At 42.3% G+C, this 19849-nt stretch overlaps 1 long non-coding RNA gene across 1 annotated transcript; it reads right to left on the bottom strand.

Moving 5' to 3' along the window:
- Positions 1-633: 633 nt before the first annotated feature.
- LOC118590111 lies at positions 634-15069 on the bottom strand. Its single transcript, XR_004945709.1, has 3 exons — positions 14428-15069; positions 13330-13389; positions 634-693 (listed from the first exon to the last, which is right to left on the bottom strand). It is a non-coding gene; the product is annotated as an uncharacterized LOC118590111 (long non-coding RNA).
- Positions 15070-19849: the final 4780 nt, after the last annotated feature.

Here is a 19849-nt window from a genome sequence, read left to right as displayed (position 1 = left end):
CGAGTCAAATGAAATGTTTCCTTCTTCATTTGCTTAAGGCAGGTTCTTTTACACAGCATGGGACAAATGACTGATGCTCTCAGTGTTCTCAAGCCAGGGCTCTGGAGCTTGAATTGTCAGCTTTTCATCATGCCCCTGCCTTACTTAATTATACAATGTGTGGCTAATGGCCCCAAACCTTAATCCTCCCTTCCATTCACAGTATACAGAAAGGTGGGGCATTCTGTGACGTCATTCTCCCAGCTCTAGAGGACACAGGAAGCACTCAGAGGTTCATTCAACACAAAATCGACACATCACAGGGCTGGAAACCAACGGCCAAAGTTTTCTCTTCAATGACAAGTTCTTCTGCCTATGACTAACCCAGTGTCTGGCAAGTCAGCACTTTAGTTTCTGTCTCAAGGCAATCCTTAAGTTAATTAGCTGCGATTATTAGCCCTGCTGCAGCAGAATGCACAGTCACAAAGGAAGGAAATGAAGGCACTAGGGAGAAGCAGTGGGGGGTTCTGCCAATGGCTCATGGTCACACTGACCAATTAAGCCCCACTGCAAACCCCTCCAATGCCCAAAGCAGAACTGACCCCAGAACACAGAGACAGGAAAGGACAATCGGAAGTGATGTGTACTCACACAGTGTTCTCTCTAGTGCCCTCCCGAATTCTGAGGCAATGAGATGTCCCCGAAGATGGATTCCTGTGGGAATAAATCACAGCAGACAAGAGGAATAGTGAGGCTTGTTAGAAGCTTTGGTTGGAAGGCTTCTTCTCTTGTTAGGTGTGTGATTTGGGGCCAGGGGATTCCATTACCATGGAAAGAAGACAGAGACACCAACTTCAAAAGGTATAGGAGCCTTCTATGTGATGCACTCACCACCCTGTGCTCTGAATTAGATGTGTGAAGCTGAGTTCTGGCTCCCCTCTCTGGGACTGGTTCTCTTATTGGGCCAATGCACAGCTTGTTGGTCCTAACACTGTCTTCATGGAGACACCAATAAAGGACCAGTGTCGGTCAAATCTGTCTAAATGTACCCATTTTTACAGAGACACTATTGTGACTATTAAGTGGCTAGGAGTTGTTTTCATTTGCTAGGGTTATCATAACAAGGTACCAAGAATTTTGTGGCCAGACACAGAAATCTGTCCTCTCATACTTTTAGAGGCTAGAAGTCTGATCCAGAAACGTTAGCAGGGCCACGCTCTCTGACTTCACCATGGTAAAACCCTCCCTCATGTCTTTTAGTTTCTCGTGCTAATGTGCCATAAATGGTTCTCCGTGGTTCATAAACATATCACCCCAGGCTCACTGGGGCTTGTTTCCTGTCTGTCTTCAGGTTGTGTTTACTCTGTGTGAGAATTTCCCCCCTTTAGTGTTATACCCACTCTCGTGGTTCCATCTTAACAACCCTTATTTCCAAACTACTGTTCTGTGTTACATTTGAAGGATTTGGACTTTAATGTATCTTTTTTGAGTGAGCATGAGATGAAATAATGTTGAACGTTCAACCTAAATCCATGAATTAATGTGAGTATGACTAAACTTGGGGTGACATTGTGAACTTCCTGACATAAAGCAGCACACAGCAAATGGAATCATCAATGAACAATTTTCCTTAGAATAGTAATTAAATCTGAGCCTGGGTTTTAATTGACTTAAATGCATGAGAAATATGGAAAATAGAAGAAAAAGCAGATCAAACAATGAAAGAGGCTGGCAAACCACAAATGCACAGTATGATCAGGAACAAAAACATATTCATAATTGCACAGGGATAAATGAGATAGGCTGCCTCAGGAAGTGTTCATGATAAGAATATTGAATACGCTAGGTGTGGTGGTGTGTGCTTGCAACCCTGGCACTTGGGAGGCTGAGGCGGGAGGATTATGAGTTTGAGGTGCATACTGAGACCTTGCCTCAAAATTCCTAACTATAAACCAAAACCAAAGCCAAAATAACAAACATATACATGTTGTGCAATATTTTATTTGTGTTCTGACAAATAAAGTGTACTTGGAGTCAGAGGGTGGAGCTAGCCACTAGTTAACCATAGAGGTCTGGAGGTCTGTACAGAGAGAGGAGACAGGAAGTGATAAGGTGGGGCGGAAAGAAGATCTAGGTCCTTTTGGATGGAAGAATGGAAGAGGCAGGTCGGAAGAGGTGACTGCTCCCTGTTCTCTGATCTTTCAGATTTTTACCCCAATATCTGACTCTTGGTTTTTATTGATAAGATTAATAATTAGATTTATGCTTCATATACGTAGAAGGTTATGGCTCATCCTAACTCATTCTAAAGGACAATAAACCCAGTCCCTGTTATAAATCAAGAACATAAGAAAAAAGGAAACTGTTCTACACTGAAAAGAAAATTTAGTGGCTGGGAGATGGCTCAGTGGAGAAAGTATTTGTCACACTAACATAAGGTCTAAAATTTAGATTCCTAAATTTCACATAAAAACTTGGTGGTCATGGCGGCTCTCCCTCTCCCTGTATTCCCAGCATTCAGGGAGCCTGAGACAGATCTCACTAAGGGCAGGCTGGCTAGCTGAATTGGAACACTCCAAGTTCAGTAGGAGACCTTAACTCAAGGTAAACAAGTAGAGAGAGATTGATTGATGAAGACATTTGATATCAGCCTCTGGCTTCCACACATACACACACACACACACACACACACACACACACACACACACACACACACACAGACATGTGAACATAGATACATACACACTCATACATACCACCTGTAAAGAGACAAGAAGTATTAGGACCAAATGTAGTCCTTGTTTGGATTCTGATTTCAAGCACTTGGAAATACACCACCATTGACTGGATCACAGATGATACAGAGAGACCCTTGCTTTGCAGATGTGGTAAGAAGACTGGGGTGCTACAGGGAGATGTTCAAATTTCATATAATTTCTAGTGTTATTACACTTTGTGAAAATTTTATGGATGTTGGCTACCATTCTGTCTACTTTTTAGTATATCTGAAAACACGCGCACACACACACACACACACACACACACACACACACACACACACCCTAAACCAAAAGAAAAGCATTTCCCCTGCAACAGCACGTTCTGTAGTTCTTGGTCTAAGACCACGATTGTCCTCTTAACCTGTCCATAGAGTAACACTGATAACTAATTGTACATTGCACTTATTTTCACACAGTTGTAAGAATTTTCTGTGTTGCAGCTAATAATCCAATAAACCCCAGCAGGTAGATGTCCATTATCATCTCTACCTTACAAAGGAGGAAACTGAAGAACAAAGATTTTATGTCACCACTAAAGAGTATGTAGCAAGTGACTTGAGAAGCCAGAGCTTTAACTAAGTGGTCTCCCTCTAGCATATTCTGATTTATTCTTTTTATACATCATGTTAGATTTCCTGAATACACTGAACACACACACACACACACACACACACACACACACACACACACACACACGAAAGATAGAGAGGATAGAGATAGATTGATAGATAGATAGATAGATAGATAGATAGATAGATACGGAGACTTTTTGTAAAGCACATTAGGCTTATGCTGCAATCTCTCCATCTCCATATGATCCTATTTTCATGTGCATGTTTCCCACAACCCCTCCCCCAGCCTTCCTCCTCTACTACTACCTAGTTACTTTAGTTCTTTGTAATCTCTCTCATCAGAATTAGCTAGGGATGGTGACTCTTACATTTTTAGATCATTGTTCATGTGGGTCTGGATCAGGCCTTGGAAGTTGTATTGTTAATAAATGTCTGTATGATTTTGGTGGTTTGTTTTCACGGCACTTTGAGATGGGACTAGTGTATTGCTACCTGTAGCTGGCACCTTATGCTACCAAACACTCCACCCAAGTGAGCTACCTTAGAAACCCTAATCACCAAGTCTGATGTCAAGTCCCTGTTGTTCGCTTTAGCATGACACGGGAGGCAGTCTGAGCAAATCAACTCCACCTGAACAGAAAATAACTCAAAAGCACCTGCAAATTTTCAGTTACACTTTCCAAAGACTTTCAACCAGTTTAGAGATAGGTTCATTGATGGAAGCACTCATATATTGATGACAAACTGAGAACACACCATGACCTGGACATTGGTGACAGAAAGCAGAAGACTGCTTTTGCAGGTACTGTAAGAAGACAGGGATGCTGTAGGAATATGTCCACATTTCATATAATCTTAAAAGTTGTCACACTTAGTGATAGTTTTTTTGGAGGTTGGCTACCACTCTGTCTACCTTTTAGTATATTTGAAAATGTTTCCAATAGAAATAAAGTCAACCTAAACCATAAGAAAAACATTTCTACTTTCTGAAAAGCTCAGTACAGTGAATGGAATGGCCAATGAGAAAAGCTACTTTGAGCAAGCACAAGTGTACACCTCTGCTTACATAATGCTGTGTGAAACTAGATAAGGTTGAGTGGGAGACCCTGGGAAGTCTTACCGATGTGTATTTTTGGCAAGCATAATATCAAAAGTTACATTAAGAAAAACATGTTGAGTGGAATAGAAAGGCACCTTGGGGGCCTGAGTTCTGGTAGTGAGCAGGACAGGTACCATGCTGACCAGAGGATTAAAACAATCTTGTGTGTACGCATGTGTTCATGTATATGGGCACATGTATGGAGGTCAGAGGATAACATCTGTGTCAGTCCTTAGTTGAGACAGTGAATTCTCCTGGCTCTGCCCCTCCCCCATCTCACCACAGGAGAGCTGAGGTTACAGTGACTAATATGGTGTCAAGCTTGCATGGCTTCTGAGGACCAGAGTCAGGTCCTCACAGTTGAATGGCAAGTGTTTTACCTGCTGACCCATCTCCTCAGCCTCCAATCAGGATGCTGATCCTTTCTGTTTGCCATTGCATTCCTGGTTTGGACTGTGGGACCACGAAAGTCCTCTCTAGCTCTGACAGCCTGTGAATGTCCAAGCCAATGCAAAATCTACTTTTGTGATCCAGAATGTGGGAATGGGCCTGGCAGCTCATGTTCCCTAAAGAATAATTTTAACTCTTGGTTTGTGCGCTTGACATTTCTTGGTGATGGAAAAATGTATAAAGGCAAACATATGATATGGTCTTAGAATTGGAGTGATGAGTGTTCCAGATCTACTGTACAGTCTCCCAGAAATGGAGCAAGAGAAAAATTAGTCCATGCTTCTCATGCCTTTCCATCTCCAGTGCCATCCAAACAGATTTCAGTCACAATTTGGAAAGTTCTGTTGTCAGCACCCAGGGATGCATTCGGTAGGCCTGTGTAAATTCACTTATATTCAGAAAGTGAAAAACAGTGCCGGTTATGGTACATTGATTATATATATCAGCAGAAAATGAAACAAAGTAGTAGAGTACAAACTGAGTAACAGGATTGTGAGTAACTTCCATCTTTTTTAAACTTTGCTGTATTTTTCTCAAAGTTTCCCAGATGAATAAGCGTTCCTTTCATAATAAAAAAAATGCAACGAAAATAATATCAGTGTTGAATAAAAGATACGATATCACTTGCTACTAGGTCAACCACATCGTCTCTTTCTTTTCCTTGTCTGTATTTTGCAAGATTACCTTAACAAATACATATTAAAATTGGAAGAAAAAACAACATTTGCAATTGGGGACAAATTCACACTCTGTTCTTTTCTTTCAGAGTTTGTTGAGAGCGTCAGTGTTCCTAATAAAATTCTGCCTCTTCCTTCCTCCTTGTAGACAGAGGCAGACTTTTGATTAAGGACTGCTCAGTGAAATGTAAGCAGATACAGTGTGGGCCTTGGGTCTGCCTCAGCTGATCCATGCCTGTTTGCCTTATTTTTTCATTGCTTGGCTTTTCGGTACCTCAGAGTTAAGAGTTTGGAACCATAGTGTCCAAATTCTGATGAGAAAGAATTTCAAGGACACACACACACAAAGGTAAGGGAACAGAATCCAGTTACCTGGGACATAGGGGCTGTCTTGGATGCTCTGGACACACAGCTACTGAAACAAGTTCCTGTCAACAAGGGGCTGGCTGCCGGAGATAGCAAACGCCCCCCTACCATGTTTCAACCAGTGTATTCTGTTTGCTTTCCTTCTTTCTTTCCTCTCTCTCTCCATTTTCTTTTTCCCTTTATTATTTCTTCACTTCCTCCTCCCCTCCCTCCCTCTTCCACCTTCTTTTTCTTTCTGATTGTTGTTGTTTATTTGTTTTGCCTTTTTTGTGGTATTGGGGGCTGCACGAGGACATTGTTCATTCGAGGCAAATGCTGTATGAGTGACCCCCTCAACCTCTGATTCTTTATTAGTTATACCCGAGTGTACTTTTAAGATCAATATAATTTTTTTTTTTTTAAAGAAAGCAACATAAACTTCAATTCCTAAACACTGACGCTGTCTTAAAAACCTAATGTTTTTTTTGTGGAACTGCAATGACAAGGCAATGTTCTAAAAATTAAAGATCGTCTGAGGCTCCAATGAATCTCACATGTTTCATATTGTCAACACTCCTTGCACGATGGTGAGCTCATTATTTTTGCATTTTGGAACATATTTGTTAATACACCCTAGCAGCTAGGAAATCAATGCACTGCCATATGCCTAGGCTGAGACCATTTGTCATGGTTTGTGATCCCTCTAAAGAGCACAGGACAGACCTAGACTTGAAATATCAGATGGAAAACACTCTAGCAAATGGTGGTGGTGGAGGTGGTGATGGTGGTGGTGGTGGCGGCGGCGGCGGCGGCAAGTAAGTGCTGATTCCATGAAAAGAGGACTCAAAGTTCTGTTGACACTTCCTACTGTTGCTCACTCATCAACAACACCACAGCTGGGCGTGGTTTTTCAGGACACACCTTCCTGTCACTAGCGGATTCATTGTAGAAGCAAGAGGAAAGGCCAGGAGACAGAAAGCTGCAGGATCACACACCCTAGAACAGGAACACCCTTGGGAAACTGCTAATGAACTCTCCTCCTGTGCTCTGTATGCAGCTGGTGGGAGGCCAGATGCCACCCAGGAGCAACTGGGCTTGATTTAGAACTCAGAACTTAAGATCCAGGCTGCAGCCTCGAGACCTACTTGGTTACTTCAGTCTCTCAACTCTTCTCTTCTCCTCACTTGGGGAGGGTCAAGTGGCAGCTGTGATGAGTCATCTTAGACGCCCCCTCCCTGCTGTGTTCTGTAGCAGATCATTGTTATGGGGTAGTTATTCTCATTCAGCAAAAGAAACAAAGTTATCACCAAAGAAGAGAGACCCACTGAGTCAGTCCTGTGTGAAGTGAGGTGCTGAGTGTGTGAGTGTGTGTGTGTGTGTGTGTGTGTGTGTGTGTGTGTGTGTGTGATCACATGTGTGTGTGGGTTTACTCAGTCTATTGCATTAGATATTTAATATCCAGTCAAGAAGTTTAAAGAAAAGAGTAGAATTACCATTTAAGGGGGAACTTAGCCTTTGTGTCTATGTGCATAGATTTAGTTCAACCTAAAAATGTTTTCTTCTTCTTCTTCTTCTTCTTCTTCTTCTTCTTCTTCTTCTTCTTCTTCTTCTTCTTCTTCTTCTTCTCCTCCTCCTCCTCCTCCTCCTCCTCCTCCTCCTCCTCCTCTTCCTCCTCCTCCTCCTCCTCTTCCTCCTCCTCCTCTTCTTCTTCTTCCTCTTCTCTCTCTCTCTCTCTCTCTCTCTCTCTCTCTCTCTCTGCTCCCTCCCTTCCTCCCTCCCTCCTTCCCTCCCTCCCTCCCTGCCTCCCTCAGAGACAGGGCTTCTCTGTGTAGCCCTTGGCTTTCCTGGAATTTGCTTTGTAGACCAGGCTGGCCTCTAATTCGGAGATTCACCTGCCTCTGCCTCCTGAGTGCTGGGATTAAGGACATGTGCTACAATGCTGACTTATTTACTTGTTGTATATCATGTTCTTAGGCAGGGTTTTGACCCTCAGTTACCCAGATTAAAGCATGAGGCTAGGTGGGGCAGATCAGAAACAGACTGTTCCTTTCACATGCAGAAAAAAATCAGAGGTGACATGGTGGAGTGGGGTAGATATCTACAGTCAGACATACTGCATATGCGTTTGTAAGAATGTGTATGCGGTATAATAAATGAATATACATACATATGCACACAGAAGACTAAGCATTAGAATCAGGTTCACTGAAAGGAATGTTCAGTCACCTCTCAAAGACATTTAGTAGGCACTGCTTTAAAGAACAGACTTTACAATTCCAGTTGCCAAGATTGTGTCAAATCGGGAAAATGATATAACATCTCAGCATTGTAATGACAGTTCAGAAGACATGTGCCCTGTGTTCTGGTAGCCCTTTTCTTGCTTCTTGGTAAATTTCACGAGGTCAGACTTCATATTCCTTGTGGGAGCTGATGCATCCAGAGAGCCCTGCACTGGTGTGTGCTATACAAATACTTCTCAGGCAAGTGCTCTATAGGTGCATGACAAGCTTTTCCCAAACCAGCCATGCCTCCTCGAGTATCTGTTGTACAAATGAGCTGAGGGTAACATCAGGGTGGTGCAAACCTTCAGTTACCTTCTGTTTTCAAATGGGTAAATCACTCACACACTTAGGCAATCCATTATTAGTAACAAATGATTCTGAGCACAGCCCGGCACTGATGGTGACTCACCAGTGTGCTATGACTCTGTGGCTTTTGGCCACCTCTGTAACCACAGTTTATCATACCTTTGCTCTAATCTGATTGGACGTCTTCACAAGCCATGTTTATACAAATCTCTGTGCGAACAGTACTTCTTTTCAAAACTGAAAACTGGCAAATGACTGGAAATGTGTGCATAGTTCAAGAGCAAACTGACTTAGACCAAATATCAGGAGATGGTCTGTGTGTGGGTTGGGGGAATGCACGTACGTGTGCGCACACTCTTCTGTAATAAGAACACTGTTATCAATCTGACCGGTGCTCCAGATTCCAAATTCCATGACACGTTTGCTCCAATCTTCTCCTGAACAGTGTTAAAGTCTCCCAATGCAGCGTGTTTTTCTCTCCCTTTGGAGAGAAAAACCTTTGGCTTGGGGTTATGACAAAATTTCCAACAGTATCTTAAATGCCCCTAATTTCTATGAATTTGTGTGAAGTTGTTCACACTGGTGAGTTAAAATAAAAATGTCAGAGAACTCTGAAAAGCGCTGAAGATACTCCTCAACTATGTCAGCAGTCTCAAATATTCAGGCAAGACTTATTTGTGTAAAGCAAGCCCACCATCTCATTAGTATGCAAATTTGTCTAATAATAGTAAAACCCGTGTACACTCAAGAATTGTTTTAAAATAAATTTGTGACTTAATTTCAGTAAATGTGTACTTTGTATGTCGTTTTTAATGTACTTTTACAGCCTTAGTCACATAAAGATGGCTTGGATGAAGAGGCAGTAAGTAGAAAGTTTAAGAGCCTCCGCCTGCTTCTGCTCAACACTGCCTATCTCTAGAGGCTGGACATCCAAGATCAAGGCATCAGCAGGGACTGCACTCTCTGAAGGCTCTGTAAGGATGTGCTCCAGGACGTTCTCCTACCATCCAGCTCTTTTGTTTTGGACTGCATAACTCTAGTCTTCACAGAGTGGTTTTCATGACTGTCTATGTCCAGTCATCCACTCCTTTTAAAATTTGGAGACTATGTCTTCCTATGCAGTCCAGGATAGCCTTAAACTCATGATCCTCGTGGCTCTTAGTCCTAAGCACTGAGATAACAGACATGCTCCCTCTGGCCTGGCTGAATTTGAAGTAACAGCAGCCATATTGGATTAGGGGTCCGTCCTGCTTCCTTATGAGTTCATCTTGACTAATTATTGGCAGAAATGACTTTATTTCAAACCAAACTCAAAATTTGAGGTGCCATGTCTAAAGATTCCTACAAAATACATCGGGGGACATGTGGTGGTGGGGAAGGCTCAACTCCTAACCTTGTTTTTCATCCTCCCAAATTTCCACTGTGAGTGGCAGCATGCCCCTTACCCTGAACTGCCCCCAGCCTTCAGTGATGTGACTCCTTACGTCCACCTATCTGACGGTGTACCTACAATGGCGTTCTTGTCACCACACCACTATTTCACCCAGGTTTTAGTTTAAATAAAAAGGCTTAGGGAGTCAAATCATGCACAAATGGCTTGCCAGCAGATGCTGACAGAAAGGAACTGAGGTGGGCCTGTCTGGGAGAATGCCCAGCCTTAGTCCACTATCCCACTAGTGACCTTGGAAACACCAGGGGATACTTTTTGGTCCAAATCAGGACAATTAGTTTATCCCCCATTGGCAACTCTGGCTGTAATATTCAGTGGAGCAAATCTGGTCATTATGTTACTTACTGGGCATGCACTGAACAGCGTCCTAGGTATTAAAAGTAAGGTAGAACAGACAAGGATGGTGGCTATTATCTGTTGTGAAAAGAACAGCGCAGGTGAGACCAATGGAAATGGGTTCAGATCCCACCTGCTGAGAGTGCTGGCTACCCGGGGCCTTGCCGGAGCTGTATCTATTCTTTGATTACATATCATTAAATTTAAACCATTTTTGTCACTCCCAAGTAAGAGTGTAAGGGTTAGATGATACCATAGATTAAAAAAACATATCTGGCATGTACTGAGACTTTTGAAAATCCCCATTCTTCTCCTTTTTTGCTGCCTGCCTGAGGGGTATTTTATATGTATATCTCCCACAGCTACTGCTGTGGCTGAATTAGGCGAAATGTTGCATTTGCTTTAACAATAATTGTACATGATGGCAAAGTAACAAATTAAAATAATGCAAAGCAAGGAAGCGCTAATCCCACAAGGAAACAAAACGAAGATGGTATTTGAAGGTCAGGGGAACTGAATGTGTCTTCTGGTTGGCAACCCATCCCACTGGGTTTCAGTGCTGAATTTATAAAACCTAAGAACCTCACAGTAGTGAAATGAATTCCTCTAGGAAATAACTTTAATTAAAAATAAGAAGTTGTGAGGCTGGAGAGACGGCTCAGTGGTTAAGAACGATGGATACTCTTCCAGAGGATCCTGGTTCAATTCCCAGCATCCACAGGGTGATTCGTCAACCATCTGTAAGTACAGGCTCTGGGAATCTAACTCCCTCTTCTGGCCTCTGTGGGTACTGCATGCAGCCAAAGACACCCATTCACTGAAAATAAAAATAAAGAGTAACTAAAAAAATTATTTTCTAGGGTTTGAAATGCAAGCGGTGTTGGAAATTTATCTCTGAATGTATATGCCAATGATATGTGGAGGCGTGGCCTTTGGGTAGGAACTTTGGTCTAACTGAGAGTGAAATTCTTATTGTAGTGCTAGTGGCTTCATAAAGCACATGTGGCCATCACAACATATGGATACTTGAAAATAGGTTTTTGGGTTCTTTTGTTTTGTTTTGAGACAGGGTTTCTCTGTGTTGCTTTGGTGCCTGTCCTGGATCTCACTCTGTAGACCAGACTGGTCTCGAACTCACAGAAATCTGCCTGGCTCTGCCTCTTGAGTGCTGGGATTAAAGGCGTGCGCCACCACCGCCAGGCTTGTTTTTATTTTGTTTTTGTTTGTTTGTTTGTTTTTGTTTTTAAATAGTATTTTGCATGGAATTATTTGCAGTGGGTTTTGGTAATTGTGATCTCTGAACATACTGGTCATTCATAGGATGATTAGGTCAGTACTGTTAGTAATCAAAAAGAATAAGATTGTGATGACAAAGTTGGATTGCTTTACAGAAAAAAGAGAAAAGAGACCAGGGCTAGCATTTTTGTTTCAGGTGACATCTTCTGCCATGTTGTAATGTGGCAACAAGACCTTGACCAGAAGCTAGCACCATGCTCTTGGACATCCCAATCTGTAGATCATGAGTCTATTGACCCTCTCCTCTTTATAAGTCACATGATCCACAATTCTGAGTTGTAGCCACAGAAAACAGACCAGGATATTGGAAAGAGGCTTACAGATATATGCTTGTCATAAAATTCTGAGTATGCACTATACAGAAAAAAAATATATATGTTTTTAAATTCTGAAACTGGTTCCTGTTTAGAGAACACAAATTGAATAAACTACAAATCATATGACCTGGGGATAAAATAATTCACTGCCAACTATTCCAACCTTACCTGGCCTGTAGTTTGTCTTCTGCTTTCCTTTTTTTTCCCTCTTCTCTGTCTTCATTTTCTTTCATGGTGGTAGTTACTATTACTATTATCATTATTATATGACTTTTGTTTTCTTACGATATACTTTTTTTCCATCTCTGTTAATTTCCCTTTAAAAAAAGAATTTGTCGTGTGTGTGTGTGTGTGTGTGTGTGTGTGTGTGTGTGTGGTGTAAGGGGAGAGCAGATGCCCTCTGTGGTTATAGTAGAGTGTCAGTTCCTCTAGAGCTGGAGTCACAGCATTTGTAAGCCACCCAATATGGGAGATTGGAACCGAACTCTGGTTCCAAGAGTAGCAAGCACCTTTAACTCCTGAGATATCCCTTCAGCCCCTACTTTTTCCTTCTTGAATTGGCCCAAATATGGAATTGAAACATAACTGCCAAATATTTCATGTAACCATTTTTAAGTGAATGCTTATTTCATTTTCTTAATTAAGAATATTCTGGATACTCTTATTAGATGAGTTGAACACGTCTGTCAAAAGCTCTGTTAATTAACACTGCTAACATTAGTTTTCGATAGCTCATTGACTTTTCCTCCAGCGATATATTTTGCATCCATCCACTGACATAGAGTAAAGAAAGAAGGACATTACTATGAAAAAAGAAATTTCTAGAAGCAGTGTGTGAATTTTCCATATTATACAGTCATGTTTTACATTTTCATGTTAAGAGTGGAGATTGCTATTTGACCATACATCAGAAAAATCTTTCTGTATATTTTCAAAACATGTCTGTAAGGGAACCAATCTGTCTTCATATTGTTACAGCGACTTTAACAACGCAAAGACAAAAGAGAACTCGGGGTCGAGTCTGGCAGGGCAGCATGGGGCAGACTCTCCTCTTCCCTCTTCCCTCACAGAAACTGTAATTCTGTTTCTTATTTTTTCATTGTTTCAGAAGACACCAGACTTCCACAGTCAACGGCTTCTATAATTTTTTACTTCTAAGCTTTGCTTTAGCCATTCCTTCTATACAAAAGGTTACCTCCTGTATTTCCAACTCATTTTCACTTTCCAGGAGTTGAAAGTTGAATCACCATCTCTCTGATGGCAAGTTGGTGAGACTGGCCAATCAACACTGAGCAAATGCATCTCCACTCCCACGGCCTCTACAGACCCAGGCAGCGCATACACAAATGCTCTTTCCACTCACTGTCTGGGGTATGTGTGACTCTCATGCCCCCTGTTAGGCAGCAAAGGGCAGAGGGCAGGGCTTCATGGCTCACTTACATCTTTAAACTCCACACAGGTCCTCAGGGGAAGAAAGGGTCAGCCAATCATCAAGCAGACCTGTAACGGAGGGGAGGCATGACACATACATGTACAATGGAGATAACGATGTGAGCTCGAATGAATGAAAAGGAGAAAAAAATTATTAGTCAACAGCAACTACGAAAGGAGCAAGAAGGTTGTGGGTTCTCTTTTGGGGATTAAAACACAAAGCTGTAAGACCTTAGACTTTAAAAAATAAATATATCTGCAATAAGTTTGTATTAAATCACATCAGATTTGAAGACTAGAAGGAAAACTTTGTGTGTGTGCATGTATTTATGCACGTATAGGTAGGTATGCATGTATATGTGTACATATGTGGAGGCCAGAGGTTGGTATTTTCTATTATTCTCCATTTTATTTTTTGAGGCAGGGTCTCTCATGGAGCCTGGCGCTCAGTGATCCAGCTAGACAAGATGATCACCATGCCCCAGGGATCTATCTGTCTCTGGGATTGCAGGCATAATACACTACACCCATTTTTTTTTTTTTTTTTTTTTTTTTTAATGTCAGTGCTTGGGATCTGAACTTCGGTCCTCCTGCTCCTGTAGTTAGAATTTTACTGAATGAGTCAGCTCTCCAGTCCCTATAGATCAACCTTTCTAATGAGAATAAAGCCAATATTCATCACAGCAAGACTAATTGTCAAGCACTATCTCAAGTAGTTTTAGTGAACAGACTCATTGAAAACTGAAATTTTCAAATGACTCTGTCCCTAGGCCTGAGGTATGAAGAGGTAGCTTAACCCAGGCTTGGTCATACAGCTTGTGATTGAAGGGGAAATGGAATGTAACGAGCTGTTATACAGAGAAATAATAACCCGAAGTCTGAGTGTATAAATAAATGTGATTACTGGGAAATATTGAAGTTGTAAAGCACAGATGTGATTTAGTTTCATTATTTATTCCATCCTCCCACACCCCACACATCTTTTAAACCTTATGTATCACCTCTACCTCCTAGCATGAAGGCATGAGTAACCAGCCTCATTGTAAAATGATATTGCTGAGGTCTTGCATTTGGAGAACACAGCTGGAGACCATCGGAGCATCTTACCTTAAACAGTTGCTTCATTCACGATGAGAATGAGCAGAGGGTGGGTAGAAAGACAGAGCCTCAGTTTCCTCCTCCAGTCAGGACCTGCATTTGGGGAGAGAACTGGAGCCACAACAGGGACAGTTGTTTCCTGCTGCATTTGGTGGTCTCTCCCCCATCATCCCTTATCCAGTCTCAAACCACGGTGCTTTTCTTCCCTATTGGAGCAGGATCCTTAAAATGAAGGCTGGGTCCCCTTGCCCAGTGAGACCCATGAGCACTATGCTGTGTCACCACCACTCGGATGGAAGGCTGGGCAGTCAGAGTGGTCTCCGGAGCGTACTCCTTGCTGGGATCCTTGCCTCGGCAGTCATACAGCACGCAGGAAATGAGGAACACCAAAAGTAAGATGACGTAGCTTGCAACTAGGATGATGAGGTTCAAGGTGACCGGGTCGATCTCCAGGTAAAACTCCATCACCTCTCCCAAGGCGGGGAAATATGTCTAGGGAAAGGCATTTGGGGTCAGTTTGGGCACTGCAGGAAGCAAACACAAAAGCTGCATTGACTCTGGAATAAAAATACAGTAATCCCCACTGCTCCAGGAAACCTCGGGGCTTAGAGCTGCTCAGTTTAATAACTTAAGCTCTTTCTGTTAATACCACAGCCACCAACACTGGAGAAAAGAGTGCGGGAGGGAGAGGTGCCTGAACACAAGAGCTGCGCATGAGCGCATACCACACCAACACAACAGTCACAAACCCGGATTGCCCTGGGAGACTATGAAGTGTGTAGAGTTGTTAGCCTTCACCTAATGGAAATCTAATGCCAAGTGTCGAGTGTTTTTAGGGGGCCAGGCCTTTGGGGTTTGGATCAGCATCTTTTAATCAGGAGGAATATACCAGCACCTGATACATTCACTCTGGTCGTTTGAGTAAGAATGGCTTCCATAGGCTCCTGTGTTTGAATACTTGGTCTCCATTTGGTAGAGCTGTTTGGGAAGGATTAGGAGGTGTGGCCTTGTTGGAAGAGGTACATCTCTGGGAATGGGGGTTGGAAGTTTCAAAAGACTTCAAGACTCCTCTGTCTGCCTCTTGCCTGTGGGTCAGGATGCGAACTCTCCTTCCTGCCACCAAGCCTTTGCACAACCATCACAGACTCTAGCCCTTGAAACTGTTAGCCCAGTTAAATGCTGTATGTTATAAGTTGCCTTGGTGTTTGTCACAGAAATAGACTGGTCACTGAGACATTCAACATCTTTTATTTTTCTCTTTTTACTCATCCATCCTTTCAAGTACTTCCTGTGTCTCATGATCTTCCTTAAACATCAATGAGGCTGTGGTAAAGGCAAGATGGTCTTGCAAGGAGACAGATGTTAAAAATTAATTGCATAAATCAACCTTTAAGGATGATGGGATGGGCTGGAGTCATAGCTAATCAGTTAAGAGCACTTGCTGCTCTCGCAGAGGAGTTTGAACTCAGTTCCCAACACCCACACTGAATGACTCACAACTGCCTGTAATTCTGGCTTAGGAAAATCTAATGCCTCTGGCTCGGAGGGCACTTGTACTAATGTGTACATACACACAGGCACACTCATATATACATGATTAAAAATAAAATAAGGCTTAAAATTTAAAAAGTGAAGGGTAGGAATACATTTATAAAGGACTTAACAAAAGAAGGTCCCAGGATGGGTTAAAACAGTTCCATAAACAGAGTCAGTTAGGTGGCTCAGCAGCTAAAGGAGCTTGCCACTACACCTGATGCCCTGAGTATGAGTCCTAGGACCTACATGGTTGAGCAAGAAAACCAGCTTCCAAAAGTTGTTCTCAGACTATCTGGAGCAAGAACATGTTGTGGCATGTATCCTCCATCTACAAAATGAACAGACTAATTAATGAACAGACTAATTAAAAAGTCATTTTTAAAAGGCCAGTAAGGAAGCAATGTTTAACCCATGACCTAAAGGGTAAAATTTATCTAGCTAGGACAGGCAGAAAGGGTTCTTCTGGCCACAGAAAGTAGAGTATGTGGAAGATCTGAGAAGAAAAAAGGCTGGAAAATGAGAAGAATGGGAACAAAGGAGTGTAACTCGAGCATTGAGGAAGAATAAAGAGCATGGGGGATGGGTGACTTTCGGACTACACTAAGGACTGTAGGCTTGGTCCCAGGGCAAGAGTACCCATTGGAATTTTGACCAGGGTGCAACAAGATCCTGTTTGCATTTTGAAGAGACCACATTGGTTGCAAAAGGACCTGCAAGGTGAAAGGAGAGTTGTCTATGGCTTAGAATAAGCTATTCTTTTAGGTATAAATTTTTCCTATCTCAATTGTAGTCCTGTCCCTGAGTACCAACAGACCCATCTCCATTTTATTATGATTTATACCGATGCACCAGACTCTGCTCAGAGTGTTCTGCTACTGCCATCTTGAAATTATTAATAAGTTGAAATTTTGGATTGGGCTATCTGTAACAGCAAATCTTCATTAATAACTTGGCTGGATTTAGAATCATTTAGGAGATGAGCAAAGCACATCTCGGGGTGTGTCTGTGAGAGCATTTCCAGAAAAGATTAACCCAGAATGGAGACTTACATTGAATATGGGTGGTACCACCCAACAGGCTAGTGGTCTGGACAGAGGAAAAGGAGAAATGAGCTTAATACTGGCATTTCCCCATTCTTTGCTTTCTGGATCATGACATGAACTTCTCTGCTCTACCACACCTTCTTGGCCATGATGCACTGAACCCCTTCAAATCCATGAGCCAAAATGGATCCTCCCTTAAGCCGCATCTATGAGGCATTTGGTCACTATGATAAAAACCTAAATCATGACATTCCCATAATTCATTTCTTTTTCTTGGTTTTGTATGTGTACTTTTGGTTGTACAGGACACCAGTAGCCATTTCTCTAGTGATAACTCCTAGTTAAAGGGTGATGCGTCCATCCAGAGTTTGAGGTTGGTAGGTTTCTTTGTTCTGTTTTAGCATTATTAAGCTCTAATGAGATTCTCTCCACACCCATTTACACCTGTCTTCCACAGGAACCTGAGAATTCAGGTTCTTTAGAGGGTCACTTGTAATCCTCTCGAGATCTTTTCCCGAGTAAAATATTCTATGATTGTGTAGTCCTAGACTCAGGATGAATGCTCTCATATGCTGTAGTTTTGGGGTCAGCCTTCTTGGACTCCACTGGGCTTCTTATTAATACAGATACCTACATCTGGTGAGGCTCTTTGGGACTTGAGTCTTCATGGGTATTTTATTATGCAAGTATGTTGTAGTCTTGAGCATAAAATATGAAAGTAAAGTCTGTGACCACATCTCTCTGACTGTGCGCAATCTCATCTAATCTTGGATCTGGTTAGTACTTGAATGGGAGAATATGAAAGCCAATAGTGAGGGAAATGGTCAAATGGACCTTGAACATCTGCCAAGAGATACTCCAGGATATGTTCAATATACACTTCAATGCTGTTCAATAGATTCAGAGAATTAATTTTGTCAAGAGAAAGTCCTTTTCCTGGCAACGATTTCCATTTACACAGCTTGTAGGAGACAGATGTTAAAAATAGAGTGCCAATATATTGAGCTCCTGTGTCTCCCTCTGGAAGGACCATGGTTTGCTTTCTTACCGAAGGCAGATCTATAGAAAAATCCATTTGCAATCAGGAAGTTTCTTGGTGAGCACAGGATCCTAGGAAGTGGGGCTGTCTCTTGCATGTGTCAATCCCATGTAATGTCCTAGGCTGAGGCCAGACTTTAAAAGGCAGCAGTCTGCACCAGTTCATCACGTTCTTTTGCCCACCCTGAGCTCTGGCTTCTTAACTTCTGTAGTGATCTTGAACGTCCAAGGCTGAGGTGTCTGTCTCCATGGAACAACATATAGGATCCCTTTGGCATCTTTAAACAGATGCACAAAGACTTGTTAAAATTGACTGTGACATATAGTGCGTCCATATTAAATTAAAGTGTATGCAACTATTCTGCCCTTGTGAGTGGGGTTTTCCCACTAGTTCTAGATTCCTTTGGTGATAACCCTTAATCATGACGATAAATCTGGCCTGGCTTCTCTTCTTTCCTCAGCCCAATTCATCACCTTTCACTTGGTGTCCTACAATATTTTAAGATTATTGCTTTTGGCTTCAGGTTTTTAGAACTACCAGAGAAGACTTTTATTTTTCCTGTTCTTGTTGTCTCATTGTTCTGTCTCTGCTTAAACTTCATTCTGTGGGCAGGGTGGGGTGGGGAGCTGGAGAGATGACTCAGTGGTTAAGAACACTGGCTTTTCTTCCAGAGGACCCTGGTTCAATTCCCAGCATCCACAACTGCCTGTAACTCCAGCTCCAGGAATTTTGAAACCCTCACATAGACATACATGCAGGCAAAACACCAATGACCATAGAATTACACACACACACACACACGCACACACACACACACACACACACACACACACACACACACACACCTCAAACAAACAAACACACACACTTTTCAAACAAACAAACCAAAAAAAAAAAAAAAAAACAAATACAAACTTCATTCTATGACCAGCCTTTCTGGTAGGTCTACTTCCCGTAATGTCCAAGGTGAAATGAAGCCTATCAGTTTTACCTAATTAACACCAGGATGCCGGTTTTTTTCCCCCACATTATGGGCAACCTCTCCAGTGGGGCTTGCCTTCTTTTAATCCCGAAAGCCTTTTCCTTTTGTGCCATCTAGTGGTTCCTGAATAACAACAACCAACTTGGCAAAAGGCCAGAGATGATGCTTGGCAGGGAAAGGAAATGTAAAAACTAATAAGGAGGCACGTTTCAGAACAACCCCTCAGGGCCGTCAGGATGTACTCACTCCTCGTTCACCGGAGAACATTAATTGCACACTTACCATGCTGGCAGATCCTCGGGGTTCTGAGCTGGATCTGTGTAGCTGTGGCACACATGCAGTGTTGCAGATCTTAGGTGGGAAAGTGACCTTCAGTCCCACGATGTGAAACTTGGTCTCTGAATTTAGGGAACCTGAAGCTTAGAGAAGCCATGGCATGTTATTTCCCCCTCCCTCCTCTTTCTCCTCCTCCTGCTTTTCCTCCTCCTCCTTCTCCCCTCTCTCTCCTTCCCTAGAGCCTGCAATAGGGATCAAATGTCTGTATGGAATACCCTATGCTGGGGAGAGAGGCATTCAGAACCCATGAGAGGAGTACTCCATGGGTTCTCACTTGTGTTCACATATGTTTGTCCTGAAGTCCATGGGGACTGCTCACCTGGAAATAGTGTCCATATTGTTGCGACACGATTACATTTCAAGGCAACTAGCGTTTGTTGCTTAAAATACCAAAGTATTTCTTTTCTGTATTTTAAATATTGTGGCTGAGAATTTATTCCTGGTATTCTATACAGAGTTCCTCTATAAGATATACAGTGTCTTCTATAAGATACA

This window comes from Onychomys torridus, chromosome 8 (assembly GCF_903995425.1).
Source record: "Onychomys torridus chromosome 8, mOncTor1.1, whole genome shotgun sequence".
NCBI classification, from domain to species: domain Eukaryota; kingdom Metazoa; phylum Chordata; class Mammalia; order Rodentia; family Cricetidae; genus Onychomys; species Onychomys torridus.
The sequence above is the reverse complement of the archived record's forward strand: the minus strand, read 5'-3'. Positions and strand labels throughout refer to the sequence as shown.